This window comes from Chlorocebus sabaeus, chromosome 1, assembly GCF_047675955.1.
Source record: "Chlorocebus sabaeus isolate Y175 chromosome 1, mChlSab1.0.hap1, whole genome shotgun sequence".
NCBI lineage: Eukaryota > Metazoa > Chordata > Mammalia > Primates > Cercopithecidae > Chlorocebus > Chlorocebus sabaeus.
In genome coordinates, this window is record NC_132904.1 from 70,060,401 (window position 1) to 70,079,944 (window position 19,544).

Consider the following 19,544-nt stretch of genomic DNA (forward strand, 5'->3'; position numbering starts at 1 on the left):
AGTGACTACGCCATGCTTTGGAGCCTTTTAAAGAATTCTTTTTTTTTTTTTTTTTTTTTTTTGAGAGGGAGTCTGAGTCTGGCTCTGTGGCCCAGGCTGGAGTACAGTGGCCAGATCTCAGCTCACTGCAAGCTCCGCCTCCCGGGTTTACGCCATTCTCCTGCCTCAGCCTCCCGAGTAGCTGGGACTACAGGCGCCCGCCACCTCGCCCGGCTAGTTTTTTTGTATTTTTTAGTAGAGACGGGGTTTCACCATGTTAGCCAGGCTGGTCTCGATCTCCTGACCTCGTGATCCGCCCGTCTCGACCTCCCAAAGTGCTGGGATTACAGGCTTGAGCCACCGTGCCCGGCCAAAGAATTCTTAAAACAGGATTATGCCTAGAAGTCCTTTAATTTTGGTAAGATAATCAAAATACTCCATGGATGTTACTGCTGTAAAACAAGATTAAATGACAGGAAGAATAATCAGATATATATATCTGATGATAGGTACTAATTCATGTATAATATATTTTTGAGCCAAATGGTGTCATATCTAACAGTTTAATAGAAACTTGAATGTATCTTCAGAATGTCTTACCCTGTAATTGAAAACCTAGTATAAGCTTTTAATCTGGTAAACTGTCTTCCACTAATTAGCTGTCCCTTAATTTAGTTACTAAACTTGTCTTAACTTTTTACATAGGTAAAATGGGAACAATACCTACCTATGAGAATAATATCAGAGCTCTCATTAAGATTTAGAAATGGCTGGGTGTGGTGGCTCAAGCCTGTAAACCCAGCACTTTGGGAGGCTGAGGCAAGTGGATCACTTGAGGTCAGTAGTTTGAGACCAGCCTGGTCAATGTGGTGAAACCCCGTCTCCACTAAAATATAAAAATTAGCTGGGCGTGGTGGCAGGAACCTATAATCCCAGCTACTTGGGAGGCTGAGGTAGGAGAATCGCTTGAACCTGGGAGACGAAGGTTGCAGTGAACCAAAATCGTGCCACTGCACTCCAGCCTAATCGACAAGAGTCAAGCTGTGTCCCCAAAAAAAATTTAGACATAATGTAAGCAAAACACCTATGGCAATGTCTAGCATGTGTAGCTATTATCAGCCTCTGCCCTCTGTGGATATTCCCTGCCAAAACATGCACATGAAAATTTAAAACTCAAACATAGGATATTCCAAATATAAAGGGTTGTTTGGTATCATGGAAAATAAACATTCAGATGAATTAAATTTTCAATTTTCATCAAATATTTTGGTATTAGATAATTCTTTTAATCCCAGATAATCCAAACAAGCCTGGATATTTGCCTTGAATCCCTAAGCAGAGTTTCTTCCCTGTTCAGAAGATCTTCCAGTTACCTAGTAACCACCTGCCAGCCCCAGACTAAAAAAAACTGTCTCTGCTCTGGGCTAATTACCCAACCAGTATGAACAATCTAAATCGAAGTGTAGAATAAAAGGAATTGTCAGCCAGAATGTTAGTGAAATTATCCACAACAGGAGACCTGAGAATCCAAATACCACTGGGCAGTTATTTCCATGAGAATGAAATCACAATTTATGAACCCTGCAAATTATACCATTATTAAAACAAACATCCCAATGAGGCTACAGCCATCAGATAAATGGTTTTATTGTCCCCATTGTTTCATCTACTGCAGCAAAGAGGTGAAAACTGAATGAGCAGTTACCAGAAGCAGTAATTTCTAGGAAATTACAATGCAGACCTCCATCTTAAAGCTCCCTTTGTGTTGGAGTGTACAGGATTTGGAAGGGAAGAGGGAAATGGGGAATCAACTGTTTCCTACATGCCCCCCAACTCAAAGATCCTAACAACTTTACAAGCAGAACTCACCAGTTTTCTCCACATTTTCCTATTTCTTTTCTTGCCCAGTAGTTCGATCCTGGGCTCACCCAGGAGGGAAGAATCTGAACTCAGCAAATCTGCTTTATTCACTAGGGAACTTTTAGATAATACTCCAACCCAAATAAACACAGAGAGACAAGAAAATGGCCTCTGGTTTCCCTGGCTCTCACAATACAAAGTATCTCTAGCTAGACAGAGCGATGAGAATTAATGAGAAAGTACAAAAGCAAAGCACAGGTTCCTCCCATTATTTAAAAAAAAAAAATGACAAAAATATTCCTTTGCAATAACTGCTAGCAACACAAACCTCAAACGACATTTACAGACTAGAATGGGAAACCTGAGACACTACCTAAGAGCTAACCTGTGCTGAACTACATCACGGAATAGATAAGGCAAAAGTAATCCCTTCAGGAATAGTTCAACGAATCTACAAATCTACCAATTTTGGAAATGAAGCTAGCATCACTGGGCATCTGCTATATGCAAACTACTGTACACATATTATTTCTAATCCTCCCAACAACCCTCTGAGGTAGAACAGATATGCCTTATTAACAGGTGAGAATTTAAGGCTCAGAGAAATTAAATAACTTGTCCATGGTCACACAGCTACATAACTAAGATCTGAATTAAAGTTTCTCTGACTTTAAAATGGAAGCACTTTTGACCTTGGGTTTTTGCCATTTTTTTCTATTATTAGAGCCTTATTTATTTATTTATTTTTTTAAACAACAGAAATTTGTTTTTATTTAACATGAGCCTAATTTAAAATACTTACATTAAAAACATGTAAGATACCAGATTTAAATGCTACCTGATCCTTTTACAAAGTTCTAACACTTGAGGCAGTCATGGGAGGATGCAAATGAACTATAACCTCATCATACAATTCACTTTCAGAATTCTCCTTTGATCCTCTCAACAAACTTCTGAGGTATGACTCCACCACCACCACTTTACACTGAGAAAACTGAGGCTCAGAAAGATTTTATGATTTGCCCAAGGCAGAACAGGAACTAAAACCCAGAACTCTGACTACAAACTCACTGCTTATGCAGCTTGATCACAATGCCAGACTTAAACATACGCATAAAGAGCTCAAAAATCTGCTGTGGAGATCTCTTATTTTTGAGGAACATCTGTTCAAAATTAATAGCATGTGGAACACTGGGCATGAGGGAGGGAAGGTAGGAGCAACAGAAAGTCCCTTAGGGTCTTAAGCTGCCTAAATGTAAATTTTCCTGTTTCAAAAACACTGGAAGCCCATTCAGTGGAAGAGAACAGGAGCTCTAAGTGACAGAAATGCATTTTGGCACTCTGAACTCCTAAATGTACTCTAGACCACCAAGTGAAAGCTTGCTGGTAATACTGGCTTCCAGGGACTGAGGGCCTACTATGCATCAGACATTATGGTAGGCTCTTTATATACATTGTTCCTAATCTTCTCTGATGGTCCTTTGGGAAGATGGTAGAATCCCTATTTCACAGATGATCAAACTACAGCTGAGAGGTGAACTGACTGAATCCTGATTGATCTGACCATTGTTCAATTTATAGTGATAGAAAAGCCGATAGGTGGTTGCTTAAATGGGGGGATGTAAGAGAACAAGGAGGGAAAGATTTCAAAGGGGCACCAAGAAACTTTTGAGAGGTGACGGGTATGTTCACCATCTGCTTTGTGGTGATGGTTTCATGGGTGTATGTGTATGTCAAAACTTAGCAAACTGTATAAAATTTGTATCACTTATTGTACGTCAATTTTACTTCAATGAAGCTGTCTAGGAGAAAATACACTCTCTCACACACACACACACACACACAATTTTCTTTTGACTAACCACTGACTACCACCCCAGAATATCTGCCCTAAAACCATCTGATCACAGAGAGGCCAGGCCAAAGAGTTCTTTCCCTAACCAATTTAGCTTCAAGTTTATGTAAACAGTTAGTAAAACATCACTGAAAGTTTTAAATACCTAAAAATAACAAATTATTTCCAAGCACTCTACAGCATTTCAGAATACGTTTCCATACAAATGAAATGTTAATTATAAAATGTAGTCTAGTAAAAGAATAAACAGTAAAGTCTTTGGCATCACACAAACCTGGATTGAATCCCATCCTTGCCTCTTACTATGAATCTAATCAAGTTTCTAAATCTGTATTCACCTTCTCATTTATAAAATGAAAGTGATAATAACAATGCTATCCATCTTAGTTCAGGCTGCTGTGTATGTAACAGAATACCACAAATATGTATTTTTCACAGGTCTGGAGGCTGGGAAGTCCAAGATCAAGGTACTAGTAGATCTGCTGTCTGGTGACAGTCAGCTTCCTGGTTTGCAGATGGCCCTCTTCTCACTGTATCCTCACATCGTGGAAAGCAGAGAGAGAGGAAATAAGCTCTCTGCTGTCTCTTGTTATAAGGACACTTATAGAGCTCCATCCTAATGACCTAATTACTTCCCAAAAATCCCACCCCAAACATCACACTGAGGATTAGGGTTTCAACATATGAGTTTTGGTGGGATACACTCAGTCCACAGCACTACCATTTTCTGAAATCATACTACGTGCCAAACACTGAACTAAGCACTTTAGTTGCTTCCTAATAATTATGTAATATAAATACCATTATGTCTCCATCTAATGGATAGAGAAAATAAGTTATAGAAAGATTAAGTAACTATATAATATAAATGCCACTATTTCTCCACCTAATAGAGGGAGAAAATAAGTTACAGAAAGATTAAGTAACTTTGAAGGTCACACAGCAAGTAAGTACAACAGCTGGGATTTAAACTCACCTTGCAAAATTATTGAGGAATAACTGGAAGAAGGTGGTAAAATATCATCAGTGTCAGTAAAGCATAAATAACAGAATTCCCCCTGCCCACCATTTAGAGCAAGTTTCTCTAAAGAAATCTAGTGTAATTAAACAGAAATTTGTTTAATATTCCATAAATTAAACATTTAACTGATGAAAGCTAGTGGTAAGCAATTTATCCAGTTTATTTCTAATTCACCGTCTATAAAGTAACTATTATTTTTCTCTTTTACTGATGGAGAAAATGAAACTCTGAAATGTTAAATAACCTTCAATGGTGGCACAGATATAAGCTGCATCACTTGGATGCAAGCATAAGTCTTCTGACAGGAAATGTGGCTCTTTCTAGTTCAGCTTGTTGCTATCCAAGCCCCTCAGAAGCAAACTCAATAATTTTTCAGATACCGTTCATTAGGTACCTTAAGCAGTATCTTGCATAATAGCACAGAATCAAAGTGTCATGGATCTGAACTTTAAAATATTTGCCCTGATACATGTTTACAGTGCTAGCACTTCATAAATGACATCTACACACTAATAAACTTAATCTTTTCCTCACTTATTTCTGCTTTAGGTCAGAAAATTGATGCTACAATCTGTCAAAATATAATTGTCAATGAATACGTAAAAAACAAAAACCAGAAGAAGAGGTGAGAACGACCCCCAGACCAACCAAAGCCTGTGCTCTGCTGCATCCCACGCCCAGTGCCTACGTCCCACCACCGTCGCTGTCACTGCCACCATGCCCGAGAGAAAGGCTGAAGGGGATGCTAAAGGAGATAAAGCCAACGTGAAGGAAGAACCACAGAGAAGATGAATGAGGTTGTCTGCTAAACCTGCTCCTCCAAAGCTAGAGCCCAGGCCTAAGAAGGCCCCTGCAAAGAAGGGAGAGAAGGTACCCAAACGGAAAAAGGGAAAAGCTGAGGCTGGCCAGGAGGGGGATAACCCTGCAGAAAATGGAGACGCCAAAACAGACCAGGCACAGAAAGCTGAAGGTGCTGGAGATGCCAACCGAAGTGTGTGCATTTTTACTAACTGTGTACTTCTGGTGTACAGTTGAAATACTATTTTTAATCAAGTTTTATAAAAATGCAGAATTTCGTTTTACTTTTTTAAGCTATACTGTTAACACACAGAATATGTCATTGTTGTTTTGAGAGGAAGGGGCATATGTCACTAATAGAATGTCTCCAAAGCTGGATTGATGCAGGGAAAACACCTTTCCCTTCTAGTTTTGAGAGACTTCCTCTTGGCTCCCAGGAGCAGGGATTCCCTGACTTTGACACACATGGCCACCTTGGCACAAAAGCCTGTGGTATGGAAAAACAAATTTGTTTTTATGTCCTCTTCTCCCTTTCCACCTTTCAGCTAGACTTAACTCCCTTAAACCCAGACATCTGTTGGGACCTGACCCCTAATCATTGGTTACCAGTGTGTCAGGCAATCTAGACTTTCCAGTGATGCCACTGAGATGGCACCTGTCAAAAGAGCAGTGGTTCTGTTTCTAGATTGTGGATCTTCAGGTAAATTCTGTCACTTTCACTTCACTTCCTGAAAGTCAGGGTCGGCTCGTGAAAAGTTGTTAAACAACATGCTAAATGTGAAATGTCAACCCTCACTCTAAACTTTCCCTGTTCAGAGCATCAGATGAAGACTCCATTGGGATTTATAGTGGCTTTCTGATTTTTGGTAGTCCATTGAAGAAGGGAGTTTGAAAGTTGTTGTACACTGTTAATGATTGTCTGCCCATGTCCTGCCTGAAATGCTATGATTGTTTATGAAAAGTATCTTTAATACAGCTGGATACAGTTTGGCTTGGGGAAAAAAAACAGAATATAATACTTGTATACCACATTTAGGAGCTAAAACACCGAATATTTGCATACCACATTTATGAGCTTCTTTCAAATGTATTAAATTTCCAAGGTAGATATAGATATGACTGTCCCCACTTTACATGGGAAAAAACTGAGATTTGCAGAGTACTTAAACAACCTGTCCAAGTCAGACGGCTTAGTAAGTGGCTGAGCTGGGGTTCAAATTCAGTTCTTCCAACTCCATGTACAGAATTGTCCACACATAAGACCTAGTCTTCTTTTTTTTTTTTTTTTTTTTTTTTTTTTTGAGACGGAGTCTTGCTGTTGCCCAGGCTGGAGTGCAGTGGATCTCAGGTCACTGCAAGCTCCGTCTGCCGGGTTCACGCCGTTCTCCTGCCTCAGCCTCCCGAGTAGCTGGGACTACAGGCGCCCGCCACCTCGCCCGGCTAGTTTTTTGTATTTTTTAGTAGAGACGGGGTTTCACCGTATTAGCCAGGATGGTCTCGATCTCCCGACCTCGTGATCCGCCCGTCTCGGCCTCCCAAAGTGCTGGGATTACAGGCTTGAGCCACCGCGCCCGGCCAAGACCTAGTCTTCTTTCAAAAATAAGCTCAGGTTACTCTTCCCCCAAGAACTCTTCCCTAAAAAAAGGTTTGCATACCCTCTCTCTGCTACTTATTTTATAACATCTATAACATTGAACTGTAACTTGGTTTTTCTTTTTCCTTTTTTTTTTTAGATGGAGTCTCCCTCTATTGCCCAGGATGGAGTGTAGTGGCACAATCTCGGCTCACTGCATGCTCCGCCTCCTGGGTTCAAGCGATTCTCCTGCCTCAGCCTCCCGAGTAGCTGGGACTACAGGCATGTGCTACCATGCCCAGCTAATTTTTGTATTTTTAGCAGAGACAAGGTTTCACCATGTTGGCCAGGATGGTCTCGAACTCCTGACCTTGTGATCCACCCGCCTCGGCCTCCCAAAGTGCTGGGATCACAGGCATGAGCCACCGCACCCAGTCAACTTATTTGTTTATATCTTATCTCTGTTGCACCTGGGAGCTCCTTGAAGACAGCAACTACACCTAACTCATCTCCGTGTATCATCAAAACCAACCTAACACAGAGGCTGATATCCATGTTGACTAAAACAATGCATAGAGGCATAAGTGATTCTTTGTGCTTGCTACAAAGACTTTAATCAGCAAAATATTTTGGGGAATCATAATTAAAATTGCCTGCCAGACTCATGCCTGTAATTCCAGCACTTTGGGAGGCCAAGGTGGGTGGATCACGAGGTCAGGAGATAAGAGACCACCCTGGCTAATACAGTGAAACCCCATCTCTACTAAAAATACAAAAATAATTAGCCAGGCATGGTGGCACATGCCTGTAGTCCCAGCTACTCGGGAGACTGAGACAGAAGAACGGCATGAACCTGGGAAGCGGAGCTTGCAGTGAGTCGAGATCGCGTCACTGCACTACAGCCTGGGCAACAGAGCGAAACTCTGTCTCAAAAAAAAAAAAAAAAAAAAAAAATTGCCTGCCAAAAACTACTGATGGCTTAATAAGGCAGTTATTAAAAACCCACATTTCCTAAAGTCTCAATCTTTCCACCATCAAACAGTTAAGTCAAGTCTTATATTTCAGTTGTAAAAATCAAATGCACAAGCATTTGATACAATTTGGTTTTATAGCATTCGTTTTACATTATCTATAAATTAAAACTGACCAAAGGTTAATAAAGAGGAAACTTGGAAGCAGAAAAAAGAACTCTAGACTAAGAGTCAGAAAAGCAATCATAAGGTCCCAGTTTCTCCATTTACCAATGTGATCTTCATTCATTCCAGGTGAAATTCCAGGGACCTGTCATAAATCAAGTTCTTTCTGAGTCTCTTTGTGTCCACTCTGTACACAGCTCCACTGACCCAGCTATGGGCAAAGAGTAAAGGAAAGCTACATGAGAGTGGGCTGAAGTAGAGTAGAGATAACACAAGGGGCAGGGAGCAAGGGGCAACAACAATGATAGAAGACACTCTAACTCAGCCCAGGCCAGGTGTAATGGCTCATGCTATAGTCCCAGCACCTTGGGAGGCAAAGGAGGGCGGATCACGAGGTCAGGAGATCAAGACCATCCTGGCTAAAACAATGGAACCCCGTCTCTAGTAAAAATATAAAAATTAGCTGGGCATGGTGGCGCACGCCTATAATCCCAGCTACTCAGGAGGCTGAGGCAGGAGAATTGCTTGAACCTGGGAGGCGGAGGATGCAGTGAGCCAAGATCACACCACTGCATTCAAGCCTGGGCGACAGAGCAAGACTCTGTCTCAAAAAAAAAAAAAAAACTCAGCCCAGAGCAACATGGAGTAACTGACTCATCGGGAAATTACAGCTGTTAATAGGCCAGTTTGAAATGATGAATTCACCTGACATGTCTTTACTGATGCCTATTCTGTACAAGGTCCCAAGATGGGCTCTGAGAATAAAAGGATGATCAGATACAACTCCTGTCCACTGCAAGTGGAAGAGACCAACAAATAAATGGATAACCACAATCAGAGTAACCCAATTCCAACTTAGGAAATCATGGAAAACCTTCTGGAAAAGGTTATCTCCTAGGCTGAGTCTTAAAGGCTAAATCAGAGTAGACCAATTAACAGTAACAAAGAGATATCTAGGCCAAGAGAATAGCATGTCCAAAGACAGTGAGAAAAGAGGCACTGCACATCTGAAGAACTACAGGCACAGTACAATGCAAACTTCACGAGTACTGGAGGTAAAATGTGCAAGCCAGGAGGAGAAACAATAAATGACAATGGTCAGGAAGTTGGGGAGAGGATCCTGAACCACCTCAGATACCATACTGGGAAACCTGGACCTCAACTCAAAGGTTTTAAGTCAAGAGTTTCATACTAACTCCTACCTAGGAGACAGTGTCCCTACAGTGACACTTGGTTGAAGGGCAGGCTTTCAGACGTGCTCATTTTAAAGGGTGTTGGTTTTTCCCTTCATAATTATACAGCCTGATCAAAATGTAAATAAACACAGAAAAATATTTTTAAAAACACTCTTTTGCTTCTGGGGTAGGGTATTTATGGAGAAACACTGTACCTCCTCAATGATGATTGATCTAGTTAGAAAAAATTTAGAAAGGGGTGTTTTTACATTCACTGACTTCTTTATTGAGACATTGTCTTACTCTGTCACCCAGGCTGGAGTGCAATGGTGTGATCAGTGCTCCCTGCAGTCTCAACCTCCTGAGCCCAAGCGATCCTCCCACCTCAGCCTCCCAAGTAGCTGGGACCACAGGCATGTGCCATCACTCCCAGCTAATTTATTTTTATTTTATTGTAGAGATGGAGTCTCCCTATGTTGCCCAGGCTGGTATCAAACTCCTAGGCCCAAGTGATCCTCCTGCCTTGGCTTCCAGAAGTGCTGGTATCACAGGTGTGAGCCACCATGGCTGGCCCACTGACCTTTTTTTTTTTTTTTTTTTTTAAGACGGAGTCTCGCTCTGTCACCCAGGCTGGAGTGCAGTGGTGAGATCTTGGCTCACTGCAAGCTTCACCTCCCGGGTTCACGCCATTCTCCCGCCTCAGCCTCTGGAATAGCTGGGACTACAGGCACCCGCCACCACACCCAGCTAATTTTGCTTTTGTGTTGTTAGTAGAGACAGGATTTCACCGTGTTAGCCAGGATGGTCTCGATCTCCTGACCTCATGATCCAACAGCCTCACCCTCCCAAAGTGCTGGGATTACAGGCGTGAGCCACTGTGCCCAATCCACTGACATTTTTAATTGAGAAAGAACTATCAACCTCAGTGAACTCTCCAGAACAATCCAATCTGTTTCAACTAAACACCACAAAGTTTAAAAAGATGATAGAGTCCGAGCACTTTGGGAGACCAAGACAGCAGAGGATTGCTTGAGGCCAGGAGTTCAAGACCAGCCGGGGCAACATAACGAGACTCCATCTCTACAAAAAAAAAAAGAAAAGAATGATGGAGAGTCAAAGGTCATACCATACCTCCATTGGTTCACCAAGAAATCCAAGCAAATAGCCAGTTTGATCTGTTGCCAAGAAGAGACCAAGTAGGCTACAACTAGAAAATCGGTCCCAAAATACAAAAACCAATAAAGTCAGCACTTAATTTCTCTAATAAAGGTGTTTTAAAAGACAAAACATTATTCCTTCTTCATATACTGAAAGTCACAATAAATTCCATACTTCCACTCTAGAAAGATAACATTAATAACAGCTACCATTTATTAATTATTATTTGCCAAGCACTGTGGTAAGTTCTCTATGAATTATCTCATTCAATCCTCACAACTATATAGGAATTATGTACTATTATTACTACACTTCCCTTTTAAAGGTTACAAAAATGAAACACAGAAAAGTGCAGTAACATACCCAAGGTCTCATAGCTATTAATGGGATGATCTCTTTAGAAATACATACTGCATCTCCTTTTTCTGGCTTACTCTTAACAGCTATGGGAAAATTCATCCCATTAAATTTCTTAGACTACTAAATATCCAAATTATTTAAATAGTTTTACATTTATCATCAAGAAGATTGACCCTGGCCAGGCGTAGTGGCTCACGCCTATAACTCCAGCACTTTGGGAGGCCAAGGCAGGTAGATCACCTGAGATCAGGAGTTTGAGACCAGCCTGACCAACATGGTGAAACCCCATCACTACTAAAAACACAAAAATTACCTGAGCATGGTGGTGCGTGCCTGTAATCCCAGCTACTAGGGAGGCTGAGTCAGGAGAATCACTGGAACCCAGGAGGCAGAGGCTGCAGTGAGCCAAGATCATGCCACTGCACTCCAGCCTGGGTGACAAAGTGAGACTCTGTCTCAAAAGAAAACAAAAAAACAAAAAAAGGAGATTGACCCTTTCCCTATAGCAACAAACCATGACCAGATCCTAGTGTACAAAACCACTGCATAACTCTATACTTTGTAGTACCAACATGCACATTAGCTCAGAGTGGGTGAGTTACATCCTGCTCTGTGAAAACTGGTTCACTCACTTAGCACTGTTCTCAATTACTCCACAGAAATGTACTAAGCCCCTGCTAGGTTCCAAGTATCAAGGATATACAAATAATCAGTGAGACACTGTCTCTGGAAGGCAGTATGTCACATAGGAAAAAGCACTCATAGGTTTTGGAGGCAGAAAAGTCTGGGGATTAAATCCCACCCTAGTCACTTATTGACTGATGGGCCTGCATAGGCTCAACATCTCTGAGCTTCTGTTTTCTTACACATAAAATAATGATGACCACCACAGCAGGGTGCAATGACATACACCTGTAGTCCCAGCCATGCAGGAAGCTGAGGCAGGATGATCACTTGAGTCCAGGAGTTCAAGACCAGCCTGGGCAACAGCAAGATTCCATCTCAAAAAAAATAAAAAATCATCATCATCATTTTTTTAAATGTCTAAAACTAAAAAATATAGCCACATACACACAGAAAAATTGTCAGGTTTAAGTAAGATAACAAGGCCTAGCACAATGTCGGTACACAATGAATGTTATTTCCTACCCCCAGAACAAAGGTTCCAGGCTATACAGGGGTGTTAACTGGAAGATAAAACACTGTTTAGCACTATGACTTATCTAGACTACTTCTTTCTCCATTCTCCTCTGTCCAATCACAGTGAAAAACCGAAGTCATTATACAAGATTATTTGCCTATGACTTCATCTGTACCTTTGTCTTTTTCTATTGTAAATGTAACAGGCTAAGGGTAGGGAGACCTAATATACCTCAAAAATCACTCTTATGCATAGCTATGGATAGTTCTCTAAAAGCCACTTCACACCCTTCCTTAACCACAACGTGGAGAAAAGTAAGCACCAAGCCCAATTAATTTTCTAACATCCTGACAAAGTTGTGAAACTGTTCAATTCTAAAGGTTTTTTATTCTACTAAGGCAAAGAAAAAATTGCATTCACATTGGCTTTCAAAACAGTATTTTTAGTAAAGGTTTGACAACATCAGCTATTCCCCCAATAAGAAATAAGTAAAGCCTAGAAACATAATCATATCAACAAATAAAAATATATCACCCTATACTGAATCAAGGCAGTGACACCAAACTGTAATAGTGTCATTGCATTCTTCATGGACATGTTAAAAAAAAAAAAACTTAGTTTCAGTTTCATTAAAGAATGTTCTTGCTGGACGCAATGGCTCACACCTATAATCCCAGCATTTTGGGAGGCCGTGGGTGGATCACCTGAAGTCAGGAGTTCGAGACCAGCCTGGCCAACGTGGCAAAAATCCCATTTCTACTAAAAATACAAAAATTAGCCAGGCATGGTTTCAGGCGCCTGTAATCCCAGCTACTTGGGTGGCTGAGGCAGGAGAATAGCTTGAACTCAGGAGGCAGAGGTTGCAGTGAGCCCAGATTGCACCATTGCACTCCAGCTGGGGTGACAAAGTGAGATTCCTTTTAAAAAAAAAAAAAAAAAAAAGTCCTTGAGGTCGTAAAAACTATTAATTATAGCTAGGCACAGTGGTGCAGAGCTGTAGTCCCAGCTACTGGAGAAGCTGAGGCAGGAGGAGCACTTGATGCCAGGAGTTCAAGACCAGCCTGGGCAACACAGCAAAACTCCATCTCAAAAAAAAAGTATTAATTTTACTAAATCTTAATCCTAATTATGCATCTGTTTCATATTCTGTGTGAAGAAATGGAAAAATGGAATGTACACATAAAGCATTCCTTTTTTATTTATTTATTTTTTTTTTTGAGATGGAGTCTAGCTCTGTCGCCCAGGCTGGAGGACAGTGGCGCAATCTCGGATCACTGCAACCTCTGCCTCCCCAGTTCAAGAGATTCTGCTGCCTCAGCCTCCTGAGTAGCTGGGATTACAGGTGTAAGCCACCACGCCCAGATAATTTTTGTATTTTTAGTAGAGACGGGGTTTCACCATGTTAGCCAGGCTAGTCTCAAACTCTTGACCTCAGGAGATCCACCCGCCTTGGCCTCCCAAAGTGCTGGGATTACAGACGTGAGCCACCGCACCCAGCCTCACATAAAGCATTTCTGCTGCATATTAAGGTGCAAGAATTGTCTCAAAGAAAAGCACTAAAGCACTTGTGCAATTGAGTTGCAAGCTGTACTAGCTGCTTCTTTTCATAAACACCATTTTTACTTGAAAAAAACGACTGGCACGAAAAATTATGATTATTCAGACTTGGATGTCTGGCAGACAATTTTTTGAAAATGAACAATGTGAGACTGTCACTTCAATGAAAACAACTATCAGTATTGGTTGCCAATGATAAAATTTGAGCTTTCAAGTGAAAATTAGAAAAGACTTGTCTGATGAGATGAGTGGTGATATTAACAAATGTGGGTTCTTAAACATTATACAATTCAGATCTGCACATGGCCAGGCGCAGTGGCCCACATGTGTAATTCCAGCACTTTGGGAGGCTGAGGCAGGGGGACCACTTGCGCCCAGGAGTTGGGGACCAGCGTGGGCAACACAGTGTATTTTTTCTCTACGAAAAAATACAAAAATTAGCAGGACACGGTGGCCTGCACCAGAAGTCTCAGCTACTCGGGGAGCTGAGGTGGCAGGATTACATGATCACGTGAGCCCAGGAAGTTGAGGCCAAAGTGAGTCGTGAATGCACCACTGCACTCCAGTGTGAAACCTGGTCTCAAAAAAGAAGCTCCACATAACTCAGTAATATAGATTGAATTGCCTCCCCCCAAAATTCATAAATTGAAGCCCTTTTCCTCAATGTGATAGTATCTGGAAATGAATCCTTTGGGAGATAATTAGGTTTAGATGATTTATACTTAGGTTTAGATGAGGTCATGAGGGTGGGGCTGCCATGATGGGATTAGTGCCTTTAAAAAGAGACACCAGAGAGCTTGCCTGTTCACTCGCACTTATTCTCTCTCTCTCTCTTCTCCCTCTCCAACACACCATGTGAGGAAACATCGAGAAGGTGGCCATCTAGATGCCAGTAAGAGAGCCCTAACCAAAAACTGACCATGCTGGAACAATGATCTTGGACTTCTTTCTAGCCTGAAGCACTGAGAGAAAATAAATTTTTGTTGTTTAAACCACCCAGTCTATGGCATTTTGTTATGGGAGCCTGAGCAGACTAAGATACTCAATGAACCAATATTTTCCAACTGACCAATGCATAATGCTACCAAAATTATGCATGGATAAAAGATCTATTTAAAGTACATAATAGACCAATGGTTTTTCTTGGAGAAATAAGCAAATTAAAAAATAATAAAGAAAAAAACAGACCAATGGATTTTAATGTAACAGAGCATGAAAGCTCAGTGATATGGTTCAGACTGTACACGGCAATGAACCTTAACAAACTACCAATTGTCAAGTTTTGGTGTAACACGGGTGTCCAACCTTTTGGCTTCCCTGGGTTACACTGGAAGAAAAATTGACTTGGGCCTCACATAAAACACACCAACACTAACAATAGCTGATAAGCTTAAAAAAAAAAAGAAAAGGAAAGGAAAGGAAAAAAAGTGTGTATAATTTTCATGATATCCACCACAGATAAGCAAAAAAGTTCTCACATTCAAAGGGCTGGACATGACTGGTGTAGTATCAAAGAGGAATATCCACAATTACATAAAAACATTCCTCCTTCTGGCTGGGTGCGGTGGCTCACAGCTGTAATCCCAGCACTTTGGGAGGCCTAGACAGGTGGATCATGAGGTCACGAGTTCGAGACCAGCCTGGGCAAGATGGTGAAACCCCCCACTATAAATACAAAAATTAGCCAGGCGTGGTGGTGCATGCCTATAGTCCCAGCTACTTGGGAGGTTCAGGCAGGAGAATCGCTTGAACTCAGCAGGCGGAGGCTGCAGTCAGCTGAGATTGTGCCATTGCACTCCAGCCTAGGCAACAAGAGCAAAACTCTCTTAAAAGAAAAAAAAAAAAATCCCTCCTTTTTCCAATTAACTATCTATGCAGGACTGAATTTTCTTTATATTCCATGCAAAACAACAAACTGCAACAGATTGAATGCAGAGGCAGATTCAATAAGATACCAGAGATTTTTAAAAATGTAAAATATTATTCTAATTTTTTTCATTTAGAATAATATACTTATTTTCATTAGAATATGCTAACACAGCTGAGGGCAGTAGCTCACACCTGTAATCCCAGTACTTTGGGAGGCTGAGGCAGAAGAATTGCTTGAGCCAAGGAGTTCGAGACCAGCCAGGGCAACAGAGCAAGATCCTGTCTCTACAAAAAAATTTTAAAATAACTAGGCATAGTGGCACATGCCTGTAGTCCCAGCTACTTAGGAGGCTGAGGTTGAAGGGTTGCTTCAGCCTAGTAGGTCAAGACTGCAGTGAGCCATGACTGCGCTACTGCAAGCAAAAGTTCTTTGGAGTCATCAATAAATATGAATATGAAGACACCAAAATGTTTGAGAACTGTTGTTACATAGCAATAAGCAAGAACACACTATACCTACATACGAGAACGTAAATGAATCTCACAAGTATGTTATATAGGAAAAGCCAGTCATACCTATGAAATGTCATACACAGGTGAAAATAATCTACAGTACTGGAAGTTGTTGGTTTCCTTGGAGGAGGGAATAATGTTCCCTTTCTTGATCCGAATGCTGGTTATACATTTTGTGCATTTTTTTCTATGTACCTAAATATAATTTATTTTTAATTTATATTTTCTATATAAATATACACACATCTGCCTTATGTTCACCTACAGAAGTTTTGTTCACACTGGTCCAGAGTAGAACTGACACGTCTTTTTTTTAAACAGATCCTCAGGTGATTCTAAAGAGTAGCCAGATACTACCCTAAGAAGGTTGAAGACTACTGATTTAGGCTGGGCGCAGGCTCATGCTTGTAATCCCAGCACTTTGGGAAGCCGAGGCAGGCAGATCATCTGAGGTCAGGGGTTCGAGACCAGCCTGGCCAACATGGTGAAATCCCATCTCTACCAAAAATACAAACAATTAGCCAGGCATGGTGGCACGCGCCTGTGGTCCTAGCTACTCAAGAGGATAAGGCAGGAGAATCGCTTGAACCTGGGAGGAAGAGGGGTTGCAGTGAGCGGAGATCGCACCACTGCACTCCAGGCTGGGAGACAAAGCGAGACTCTGTCTCAAAAAAAAAAAAAAAAAAAAAGAAGACTACTGATTTAACAGCTTAAAACCAGGAAGATTTATATGCAGTACAACAAAAAGAACAATGGCTCTGGAGCCAGGCAGATCAGGTTTTTAAATATGAGCTTTTCTTCTCTTACTAGCTATGTAAATAAATGCAAACTAGTTAATCATTATATGCCTCAGTTGCTTCCATTTCTTCTTCTGTGAAATGGTCACAATTCCTTATACAGTAGAAATGTGAGGATTAAATTTTATCTATAAGGAAAAGAAAGCACCCAGCATACTGCCTGCCATAGATACTCAAATGTTAGGTACCTTTTGTCTTTCCCTACTAATTTCCTACTTGTCTTAAGGCCTAAGACAAATTACCCTTTCGAATCTTTTTATTCATTTATTTATTGAAACATAGTCTTGCCCATGCTAGAGAGCAGTGGTGTGACCATAGCTCACTGTAGCCTCAAATTCCTGGGCTCAAGTGATCCTCCCACCTCAGCCTCCAAAATAGCTAGGAACACAGGTGCATGCCACCACATCCAGCTAGAGACTGGATCTCACTATGTTGGTCAGATCGGTCTTGAACTCCTGGGCTCAAGCGATCCTTCCACCTTGGCCTCCCAACGTGCTGGGATTACAGGTGTGAGCCACTGAACCCAGCTACCCTCTTAGAGTCTTAATTTCTTCATCCTTAAAATGAAAACAATGCCACATGACGAAGCTAAAAACTATATATCAAATAAAATAGTACCATTATACTTGCATAAGTATAAGTAGCATAGCTATTATTTACTGATAGAGACATTTGCTATCAACACAAAAGAAAAGACAAAGGAAGACACATTAGAAAACTAAAATACTTAGAAAAATTATAAAACAGAGGCTAGAAAAGAAATACAAGTTAGCAGAAATCATCAAGCTTGAGGGACACGATCAGAAGGCAAATCAAGATCATAATCTCAAGTCAGCCAGGGATTGAAGTTTACTGTGAAAAATATATCATCTCAGGGTTCCTTCAAAACGTCTATATCTAAGAAAAAGCACAACCTGTATCATCATAAAATAGGCATACTCTGAAAGGACCCAGACACCTGCCTAAACGGCAGGAGGAGGAGTTGTGCTGGAACTTTATAAACTGAGGTTTCCTCAGTGTCTTCATACAGAAAATAATGGCTCATTTAATAAAATGTTAAACTTTCAGATAAACACAATTTGACAAAAAAATTCTATACCATTGTTTTCAACACTAAAGATATGCATAACTGTCCAAGGAACTAAATTTAACAAAATAAAGCAAGAAATATGAACTTGGTTTAGTCTCTTTGCTCTTCAATATTTTACAACTTTGAGTTGATTTCTGTTAACATACCAGGGGTCGGCAAGCTATGGCCCGCCCATGGCCTATTTTTGTATGGCCTGTGAGTTTTTACATTCTTAAAACCACGTAAAAGGAGGAAAATGAGAAGGGGAGGGAGAAGAAAGACTGGGGAGAAGCAAGAGGAGGGGCTTGGGGAAAGAGAAGAACAGGGAGGGAGACGGGGAGACAAAAGGGAAGGGGAGTGGAAGGGAGGAGAAAGAACAACAAGAGGCCATATGTGGCACAAAATATTTTCTACAAAAAGCATTTGTCAGCCAGGCATGGTGCCACATGTCTGCATTTGTAAGCACTTTGGGAGGCCGAGGCAGGAGGATCACTTGACCAGGACAACATAATGAGACCTTGTCTCTACAAAAAAACAAACAAACAGAAAGTGTTACTGGGTAATGGGACTAAAAACAATACTTTTGCTTCTTTTTACTTTTTGTAATTTTTAGTTTCTATCATGAGCATACATTATTTAATGGTGGAAGAAATAAAGCTTTTTTAAAAGTTAAAAAATAAGAATAAATAAGAATAAAGCAAGTCAATAGTTATCCTATAATTCTATTTATAAAAAGTTGCAAAGTAAAAAAATATATGGTTTAGGGATATGCACATATTTGGTAAAAGTATGAAGAAAAGCAAAGAAATGATTCACATAAAATTTAGCAAACTGTTTACCTCTGAGGGAGAGAGAAGGTAGGAGACTCAATCAAGTAGGACCTCACAAGAGGCTTTAAAGGTACTAGAAATCTTTTTGTTAAGCTGGGTAGCAAGTAGAAAAGTCTTCAATTTGTTATTCTTTAAGTTGTGGGTTTATGTTAAATATACTTTTATACATATGACATATTTTACAATTTAAAAAAAGATATAAATGGGGTTGACAAATTAGAATTTGGGGGCTGTAACCCAGACTTTTCCACTGACTTGTGTAACCTTAAACAAGTCATTTAACCTCTCAAAGCATAATTTTTCTTCTTATTTCATTAATGAGGAAGCTAACAGCTAACATCTGTTTAGGACTTTGGTATTTAAAGAACTATTTAAACTTCCCAGACTGTACACATGCAAAAATGCATGAGATCATAATACAAAATAATACCTCATTAATATATACCACAATACTAAGAACTCATTGGTAGGGCATACAAGGCTATTCATTCTAGCCTCTGCCTATCTTTCTAACAATAAAGGCAACAACTAATATTTTTTTAATGTGTACTAAAAAACATACTGTGTTAAATACTTTCCATTGATTATCTTATTTAATCCTCAAAACAATCCCATGATATTAATTCTATTATCCCCACTTTACAGATGAGCCCACTGTGCCCAATGTCACACAGCTAATAGTTAAGTGGTAGGCAGACTTCAAAACCCACATTTAACCATAGCATTCATTTTGCCTCATTTTTCTCACCATATTTAATTTGTCTGTCTTTCCCATGACACTAAAAGCTCCTTGACAACTACTTTCTGTTCATTTTTATTTCCCATGGCACTTAGCAGACATTCATTAAATAAA

At 40.4% G+C, this 19,544-nt stretch overlaps 1 protein-coding gene and 1 pseudogene across 3 annotated transcripts in view; one reads left to right on the forward strand and one right to left on the reverse strand.

The window, feature by feature from the left end:
* Positions 1-19,544, reverse strand: part of FAM168A (family with sequence similarity 168 member A) — a 196,155-nt gene that overhangs the window by 172,092 nt on the left and 4,519 nt on the right. The window lies entirely within an intron of this gene.
* LOC140712423 (non-histone chromosomal protein HMG-17 pseudogene) lies at positions 52-7,094 on the forward strand (annotated as a pseudogene).